Below are 10,609 nucleotides of genomic sequence, written 5' to 3'. Positions count from 1 at the left end.
CTGTGGCTTCTGCGGCTCCAGAATTTGTTGGGAGTTCTTCTTTACAGATATTTTATGGGCTATGGGTTTAGAGCTAGCATATGTGTGTCTTTCTACTTCACCATCTTGGCTCCTCCTCCTTCTGGAACTATCCATCTTGAAATGATTCCAATCAATCCAATTTATATGTGATACACACTATGAAGTTCTTTGTTTGTACTTTATTTCCCAAATACAATTAGCAATCAAACATGAAAATTTTTCCATAAATACCCATGTGGCTTTTTAAAAATTTTGTCAGGAAAGTTAATATCATTCAGAGAGGTATGCAATGAATCATCATAATTTTAATTTAAAGTGTTTTTCCCATCATATTTCTTCCCCTTGGTTTAGTAGAAATGTAGTTTTGAAGGCACAGCCCTTTGAATAAAGGTTATAAGAAAGTTCCACACAAATATTATTCCCTTTTCTCAAGAGATATGCCCCAATCATACTCCCAAATACTATTAAAGTGTGTTTAAAAAATTGCCATATTACAGATGTAATGAGATCAAAACATACTATTTTCTTGAGATTGATAAGATTATATAGAATCACATTCCTAAGACTGCTAGAATATACAATAACACCTTAGATAACTTATAAAAATTCATTTTCCATTTAATCAAAACTTTGTAATAAGTTTTAAATTTTCTGATTCAAAGTACTATATTCAGCATAAAAGTTCTAGACACCAAAAACCTGGCTACTGATCCAATAACTTGCATGTGACTAAGCCTATGATAGCATCATTGTAAAACAGAGCCTTTCAGTGTCTCCCTCTTTCACCCTCCTCCCGCACACACATGTAACCACTGGAACCTAAAGGAAGATTGGATTAAATTACTAATCAAGTCGTAATATATAGGTTTATCCTGTAGTCTTACTAATGAAGTCAGCATAAATTTGTAGCACAGGACTTTGATTTCACTCATTTGAGACGTATAGTAAATCCTTCCACCAAAGCAGATTGCAACCAATTTCTTAAGACAGCTATCTTAGGCTCTTGCCTAAAATATCTGGTCTTCAGAGTTATATACCATTTAGAGAAATTAATCAACTTGCTCATGATCAGGAATATCAGACAAGGTTTTATTTAGAGCTTACTACGTGCCAAGCAGATGAAGTTGATCCCCAGATCTTCCTCTCTCCAAGTCTGGTATACTAGTCACTACTCAGTACTTTTAATAAGATATACATGCAAGCAAAAACGTCATCAATCCATTGGCAAGCCTTTATTAAGTACTCACTATGTGCCAGGCACTATGCTAGACTCTGGGGATGTAAACAAAAAAATAAAATAATCCCTGCCCTCAAAGTCAAATTCTATCAGGAGAGATGACATGAACAAAGAAAGAAGGCAAGAAAAGAGAGAGGGAATAAGAAAGGAAGGAGGAAACTCGAAAGGAGAGAAAGTACATTTTTCAAATACATACACACAGAGAGACACCAACAAACACAGATCCTCTAAAGAGGACAGTTTTTAACCTGGGGGCCATGAATCCTCCAGAGGAACAAGGATACACCAAAGATACATGGAGAGATAACAGAGCATTAGTGAACGGATGAGAAAAAAACATTTTTTTCACTAGTCTTGAACTAAAATTTAAGATTCTCTTCAATTGTGAATATGTCACAAAATATTCTGAGAAGGAGCCCATGGACTTCATCAGACTCCAAAGGATCCAGTGGTATAACCAAAAATGATCAAGAGCCCCTGATCTAAATATTCCTTATTGATCTATAAAGCAACATATGATGGGAGTGAGGGGGAAGGTATTTCTCAGAGTTTCCTACAAACTACACATCAACCAATGTGTTATGATATTATTTGACATTTACATGGCACTACAAGATTTCCAAAGCATTTTACAAGTTATCCTTATGAGAACTCTGAGAATTAGTAACTATAGATATTATTATCATATCCATTTTAGAGATTAAATCTGAGTTCGAAGTGGTCAAATGATTCATCACTAATCTCACATTCATGGGTGATAGGAAGTAGAATGGAAAACCAGTCTTTCTCAACTCTAACGAATACACTATACTGAGTAACAACAGCCCTCTCCAAAAATTAAAAACAGATAAAAATAATAATGGCAGTTATATTTAAGGTTTGTAAAACAATTTACAAACATTATATAATTTTAGTCTCGCAACAACCCTAGGAGATAGGTGTCATTATTATCCTCATTTTATAGGTAAGAAAACTGAGATAAAGAGAGGTTGTCAAATGTATATGTGTAAGGTACCCTACGGGAGAAACAGCAGACAGAATGTAGCAAGAAAATCAAACTTCTATCACCACCTTGACCTCCACCTTTCCTCAGATGCCAGTGAAGATAGGCCAAGATCAAGAGTCCTGGGGATAGCAGAACCTCCCAGACTAGCCTATATATACAATGCTCAGCGAAGAAACTTTTCTTGAGATTTGATCTGGCCACTTCTTCTGCAGATGCTCCAGGCCTTAATTTCTTTATCAGCCATAGCTACTGAGTACATAGGAAAGGGAATTGTAAAGTCATTATCAAATGGCTTGTCTTTAGAAACCGTTAAGGGTAAACACAATGCTTTATAAAAAGCCCTCACATGTCTTATTGAATTCACGTTGTATTTCTTTTGTTTGCTCCCTGTCACCTTTAGAGAGGCAGTATGCCATATTGTATAAAGCACTACACTGTAAGCTGAGAAGACCTACCTCAGATATTTACTAGCTGTGTGACCCTACCCCTTTTGTCTTTATGTCTGTAAAAATTGGGATATTATAGCACCAACTCTACAGGTTTGTAAGAATAGAGCACTAGATAAATGTGAGCTGTAGCCTTCCCTTCCAGACACAAACCTTCAAAGCTGGCATGATTTTAGGATCATCTTACTTTATCAAAATATGATAAATAAGCATTTTCTAATACTGAACAATTGCATATTTTGAACTGTTGTTACTTCCTACCTCAGACCTGCACAACTTGGCAGTAGGTAGGGGCCAAAATTAAAATAGGCTAAACTTCTTCAGGTTGCAGATAGGTTAGACTAGAGACAGACCAACAATGGTTGGTTGCCTCAGGTCACATGGCAAACAGGAGAGTGACCAATGGCAACGCTACATTTTTCACTGGTTGCCCAAAATCCTTTGGTGGGCCACAAGCAGCCCATGGACTATATGTTGTGCAAGCCTTTCCTAGACAGAACAAAAAAATTCCTTTTTCAAAGCACATATAATGGAGTTACACTTAAATGTGTTCAACATAGAAAGGAGAGAGAATTATGTTTCACTGGAAGAGGATATAAAGATTTTACTGACTCAGAATACAAAACTTCCTTTAATGAACAGTGAAATGGGTTTGTGAGGGGAGAGAGGTTGGTTTTGTTGCAGCAGAAGGAGTGGCTTTTGGGGGCATCCCAGTCTTTTACAAATACAGCTAAACGTAACACCAAAGCAATACTTCACATTATGTAGGCAGGAAATAAAACTGCAATTGTTTCCTCTTTTAATTGAAATAGTCTTTATTGTAAAATAAGTAGACCAAAGAGTAAAATTAACACTTTCTAAAACCTTGAGAAAACATAAAACTGAGATACATTTCCAGTTCATTCAGAGGATGATACATAAATATAGGTAAGCATAATACTCAGTGATATATGATCAGCGCATTAGAGAGGTGCAAGGATATAATTTGATGAGAACCTGGATAAAAGTCATTATAGACAAGAAGGATGAGAGGTTTCATGAAGGAAGCAAAATCTGAGTTGGCCTTTATGGAAAATCAACACATGAAGAGAAAGAGCAGAGGTTTTCCAGATGTAGGACAAGCATGAGAAAAGGCACAGATACACATTCATATTATTTACACAATATTTTTTATGTTCACAACTTGTAGTAGGTGACTTTCCTGAGACCCTTTAAGCTATATGATTCTATCTTAAAACAGAAGATAGGAAAATATTATAGATGTTGCCTAACAAACATATCATAAGAGCTAGGAATATTTCTTTCCAAACACTGTATCTCCTATAATGAATGAGTGAATGAATGAATGACAAATTATTTAAGCCTTTACTATGTGCTTTCACTTTGCTAAGTAGTAGGAAGACAAAAGAGAAAGTCACCAAAATCCCTGCTCTTGAAAACCTCTCATTCTCCTGGAAGAAACAACCTACATAGAGGTCAGATAGAAAGATCCCAGGATCCTAAGGTGTGGCATGACAAACAACATGGTGACATATCTTCATTGCTGTCATTTCCACTTAAAAAACAATATCTTTTTCAGATGTTGAACAACTTGAAAGTGTCACCATCTTTTGTGGAGAGAACTTTCTTTTTGAGTCTTCAGTAACTGGGGATACAGTATCCACAGAAGTAGTTTTCAGGCTGCAGATTCATAAGGGTTGCTTCCTAGGATGGCGGCTGCTAGTGTTTGGCTGGAAAGCATAGCCAGTGGTCTGGGAGTCACTGCTATTCCCAACAGTCTTGAGTTTCAGATGCTATGCTCTCTCCATGGGGATCTCAGAAGAGGTAGAGTTGGTGTTCTGACTGAGGTGCCACAGGCCTCTTTCTCTTGCTACATCTGTGTGGTTGGCTGCCTTAGCATGGCTCACTTACCTCCTGCCTGGTGAGTTACTGAGCATAGTGATTACTTACTGGATGTTTGTCAAAATGAATTGAATCCTTTACCAGTATCCCCCCTTAATAAAGACATGATTAGTGGTCTAAATATCTGTGGTTGGATAGCATGCTATAATGATATGGTTGAATCACATGTGGCATAAATATCTAAATCAGGATCCAAGTCATCTCCCAGGGGAGATTTGTTTCTTCATTTGTTCTGCTGCTTCATTAAACATAATGTTGGTTTTCAACTAATGTTATGTTAGTTTGGCTTAGAAAAAGTAAACATATCAGTGAACGATGTTGGAGTCATTGCTGACCCACAGACTACCTTGAACCTGAACTACTTCCAGCCACACCTGTTCAAGAAAAAGGCCTGAGAGCGATCTGCATGTCCCCTCCATCCCTCAAACCAAAGATGAATTGATGTAGTGAAATGAGCAAGATACTTGCAGTCAAAACACTGTGATTTAATTCCTGGCTTTCCAGTTGCAACAGGTCATATAGCTTAGAGCCTCCACATCCTCATCTGTGGGGCCAACAACATAATACATGAAGCGCTTGTACACTTGCCAAAAAGACTATTTTATGGAGAACTTGCATGGAGCAGGTGATCACATGGTGGCCAGAAGAAACAACACAAGGACACTCAAGAACTGTGCAACTTTGACTGGGCAACATGGGAGACGCTGACACAGAACCACTCAGCATGGCATGCCTACATCAGAAAGGGTACTGGGCTCTTTGAGCAAAGGAGAATTGACACAGCACAAAGTCAACACAGGATGTGCAAATTTGGGAAATCCACCTCAAATATTCATAAGGACTATCTGGGGCCAACCTGTGGTAGAGCATTCTGAGCTCGTATTGGTCTGATCAGCCACAGTTGGACACACTGAAATTTCACTTTACAATGGTGATGTCATTTTGGTCCTCTTCGAAGACGAAGGACAGCAACCAACCAACACGCACTGCTTACCTTCCAAGCTACCCTATGACACACACTAGGTAAGCTGCTTAGTAACATATTGATGAGAGCAACAATCGAGAATCTCCCTGCTTAATTTTATTTCACCTTTGTTTGATGGAGCTTCCTCTCCACTTAGTTCCTATGAAAGTGATGCCCTTCATCACCACTACTAAAAGAAATTTAATAAAAGATTCAAAAATAAATATGGTATGCATTCATAATATTGTTACTGCTATGTGTGTATGCTTGTTTTTAACAGTTTGGAAAATGGCTGGAATAAGAAATAGGTTTTTCTTACTTGACTGTGTTTTGATGTGAATGAATAAAGCATCAGTCAGTAAAATACTAGCCAAAGGCTCAGGACACATGCTGGAGCCTGATAGAACATTATCATTGTGAATGACTCAGGGGAGAGGGAGGAAAGAGAAAAAAAGAGACTAAATCTAGTTTAAAAGAGTGTTTCATCTTGCTCTACTATAACATATTATACAAGTTCCAGATAGTATGTTAGTCTATGAATCTACTTCATAAAAGATGAAATTGCATATGAAATGGTTTGACACAAAAAAAGGAGATCCAGTCAACTTGGTAGTGCCCATCTCATGCCAAGCACAATTTAGAAGTCAACAAAATCTGCAGGCTTCTGTCTTACCACTAACAGCAAAATAACCCTAGATTTTTGACACACAAATTATCCTTTAATGACTGTTTAGACATTATCCAAAGCCTCCCGTCTTTTGAAAAGCACAGGAAAAAGTAACTCTATTCTCCTCAGAGACCTGATAGTACATTGGAAAGTGGGCTAGATTTGCAGTCAGAAGCCCTGGGTTCAAATCCCAGGTGTGCTTGCATGAACAATAGTGTTCACCCATACAAATTCAGACAAGTCATTTAATTGTCAATTCTTTCTTTCCTCATCGTTAAAATGGGAGGATTGGACTAAATGACTTCTGAAATCCCTTCCAGGATGTCAGCTATGAGTCTGCAAACCTGACACAGACTAGGTAACAGTAAATGAAAGACTTAGAAAGCTTCCCAAACCTAGAGTCCCTATTTAGCCAGAGAAATTAATAGTTTTCCCTAAGTGCCTTACTTACATGAGGAAGTAACTTGGAGTTGCTCAGCTCAGGTTCCTCTTCTAAGGAGCTTTTCTTGATCCCCTCAGTTGTTAACAGCTATATAGCCTTATTTTTCCCCTCCAAAATAGATCACTCTATCTGTCATTTGCCCCCAATACAGCCTACCTGAAAGACAGCTGGATGGTAAGATGAGCGCTGGACTTGAAGTCAGAAAGACCTGAGTTCAAATCACTAGCTGCATGTTCCTGGAAAGGCCAACTAACAGCTTTGTTCTTCAGCTTCCTCCTCCGAAAAATGGGGATGATAACAATCATGCACTTATCTTATAGGGTTGCTATGAGGATCAAATGAGGCAACATATGTAAAATGCTTTTCAGATTTTAAAGTGCTATATAAATGTTATCTCGTATTATCCCATATTATACTTTGTTTGTATTTACTCTATTGCTACACACAGATATAGCCACTGAGTCATATTTCTTTGGATCCCTAATAACAAGTAAGGTACTTTGCACAAAGGAGGAAATTATATTTGTTGAATCAACCTGGATGAAGATAGATTAACCAATAGTATGAATGAATGAATGAATGAAGAATTCATTAAGTACTTACAGTCTGCCAAACATTGGTCTAAATGCTGGGGATACAAGTGCAAAAGTAAGAACAAGTTACTGCTCTCAAGGAACTCCCATATTAATAGAAAGAGACAAATAATACTGAGGAGTGCTGGCCAGAGAAGGCTACTTTGGCTTGGAAAGTTATGGACATGATGAGTAAAGTCAAAAGTTATGAATAAGAATGAATACAACCTGTCCAGTGGCAATGGAAACATAGATTTAATTATGATTCTTGAACAAGAAAGAGGTAGGAGAGATGCAGAGAGTAATCTGAAAGGATTATGTTCTCCAGGATACAACTTCTGGTCTGGAGCTGTGCCAGGGTGGTTGCCAGGTCATGGCATGGTTGGAACAGATTAAATAAATTCGGTCATGTAAGATAGCTCACTAACCAGGATACCCTGTGGGGCCCAGGCTTGAGTCCTGCAATGAGCGGCGTGCTTTCAACAACATGGTCAGGCAATAAAATGAAGCATGATTGGGGCACCATGAGACCAGGGACTGGTACATCTTGTCTTCATATCCCTAACATATAGCATAGGATCCAACTAGAATGTAATAAGCTCATTTCTGAAAATATATTTTTATTTATTTTATTAAATATTTTCCAGTTGAAATTTTTTGAATCTTTAACATTTTTTTTTATTTTAAATTTCCAAATTCTCTCTCTCCTGTCCCTTCTCAACCCCTAAGAAAGCAGGCAATTATATATGTGAAGTCAAAATGTCTAAAAGCTTCTTAATGAACATTTGTCAAACTGAATTGAAAAGGAATTGAATTGACTGGAGAGATGAAATCTCCTAAAAGCTCATTAGAATAATGTTTCTGTGATTAACCAAAATGAAAAAGAAATTTTGTTTATAAATTTTCAATTTTTCCCTCAATTCACTAGGATGTTGCCTAAAGTAAAGTACATAAAGATATGACTAGATTTCCCAAAGTTACAAGTATATGTTGAAAAGTTCCCTTGAGGATAAACTATCCAAAGGGTGGGGGAAAATGTAACTCTTGATTGGCTGGAACTATTCATATGCAGTCAGTAAGTTTCCATTGTTTTTCTCCCTAGGTGGTAAATAGAACTGAAACCCAGAGCCATTTCTTTTTCATATAGTATTTTAATGACTTTCAAACCTGGGAAGACTATATATCTAGAGGAATTCTGTCTAAAAGATCAAATCTGACAATAAAATTACCATTCAGACGAAATAATAACTCCACAGAGGAAAGAAAAGCTTCCTCAAAATAGTAATTAAGATATCCTGTGGCTCCCTTGAATCCAAAGGGAAAGGAGAAATGACCCGAGACAAGTTAGGTGTATGTTAATGCTGAGTTCAAGCAGCAAATAACCCTTTCCTTTCGCATTCAGATATGTTTGCTTTTCCTTTCATCTTTGATTACATAGAGAATATAGGATATACATTCTGGCCACCTCCAGCTTTGTCCTCTGACAACCTTTGTTTACTTCTGAACAGGCAAAATAGTGTCCAGATCTCCATTGTATGAGCTATACCTCTGATTCAACTACAATTATCCCTTCCTCATCACAAGGGTGGGAAGAGGGAGAGACTTAGAGGCATGGTGCCTTTCCCTCTTTTTTGCTCCTCCCTTCATTCCAGAGTAGTCTGAAATATTATGCTATTAAAGATAAAATATATTGATACCATACATATATTTCAATGTATTTCTGAGTTTCATCTGGAGTTTTGTAAAATTCCCCAAAATCCCATGTAATTTTTTATGCCAACCCATGAAGTATAGAAACCTGATACAGAAAGTCATAATGTGGAAAGAATAACTGTACTTGCTTTTAATAACTAACATTTATCTAGCGCTTTAAGATTTGAAAAGTACATTAGAAATATTACCTCATTCTATCCTCATAAGAGCCCTGAGAGGTAGTTGTCATTATTAACCCCACTTTATAGTCAAAGAAACTGAGGCAGGCAGAGGTTAAGTGGAATGTTTGTCCTAGAAGAGACTTTAAAGTTTACCTATTCATTTTTCAGGAGAGAAAAGTTAGTCCAGAGAATTGAAACCATAATCCTAAAGTGACCCAGCAAATTAATGGAAGAGCCAGACAGGTCTCCAGACTGATGCACTTGCTCCTCCCCTATAGTTCCCTCTCATTACTCTCAAATAATGAGACCTCCCAAGTCCATCTCATCTCAAGAAAAATATTGACTTCTCTTAGCTCACTTCACCAAACATCAATAACTGCTTAATATTACATGGAACAGCTGGGCTTTCAGCATTTGGAATCTTATCCAAAAAGTATAAAATTATCTTCCATTCAATTATTTATATTCTTCTCCCTCAGAGAAAAAAAGTCTTCATGGACCTCTTAGAGACTATTACTATTTTAGATATGGTAAGATGTTACTGGCTGATTTCAATTGTTCAAGTAAATACTGTTTACCAATAATGGTAGCCCATGGTTTGAGAGTTTGATGCGGTTACCAAAGAATGATTCACATTTATGGAGTACTGTATGGTTTTCAAAGTAGTTTTCTCACATCAAACCTCAGAGAGAGGCAGTATTATTTTTTTCCACTTTGATTATGGGGAAGATGAGGCTCATAGCGGTTAAGGGATTTTCTAGTCATCACATGGCTAGTAAGTAGGATAACTAGGACACAAACTCAGTTCTTTGAATTTCAAGGACTCTGCTCATTCCACTATATCACACTACCTCTTGGTTTCCTGAACTTTGCCCATAATTTCAAAATATAAATTTTTCTTTTGACCTGACTATGTTATGAGAAACACATAATGGTTAGAGATATAGCTCTGGAATCAGGAAGTCCTAAGTTCAAATATAGCCATTGTCATGTGACCTCTGAGAGCCCTAGGAAATTCTTTAATGACTACACTAAGTTGAAGAACAGGTGTTCAAAGGCACTGGTAGAGGAAATGCCTCAATGGTAGCTCCTACACAGATAAAATTACAAGTCTGATATCACTTTAATAAAAAGAATAATTAGCATTTATAGAGTACCACTATGTGCCACACACTATGTTTAATTCTTTTTTACAAATATTATCTCATTTGAGCCTCATCATGACCCTACAAAATGGGTGCCATTTTTCTTTCTTTACAGTTAAGGAAACAGAGACAAACAGAAATTAAATGATTTGCTTAGGGTGACCCAGCTAGGAAGTGTGTAAGGATGAATTTGAACTTTGATCTTCCTGATTCTCATCCCAGTGGCTATGTCCACTGAACAACCAGCTCAGTGAATGCATGCTTTGGGAGTTAGAAGATCTAGATCCAAATCTCAGTTCAGTTACTACCTTTGAAACCTTGGGTAAGTAAATA

This window comes from Notamacropus eugenii, chromosome 6, assembly GCF_028372415.1.
Source record: "Notamacropus eugenii isolate mMacEug1 chromosome 6, mMacEug1.pri_v2, whole genome shotgun sequence".
Classification (NCBI taxonomy): Eukaryota; Metazoa; Chordata; class Mammalia; order Diprotodontia; family Macropodidae; genus Notamacropus; species Notamacropus eugenii.
This window is presented reverse-complemented; position numbering follows the sequence as displayed.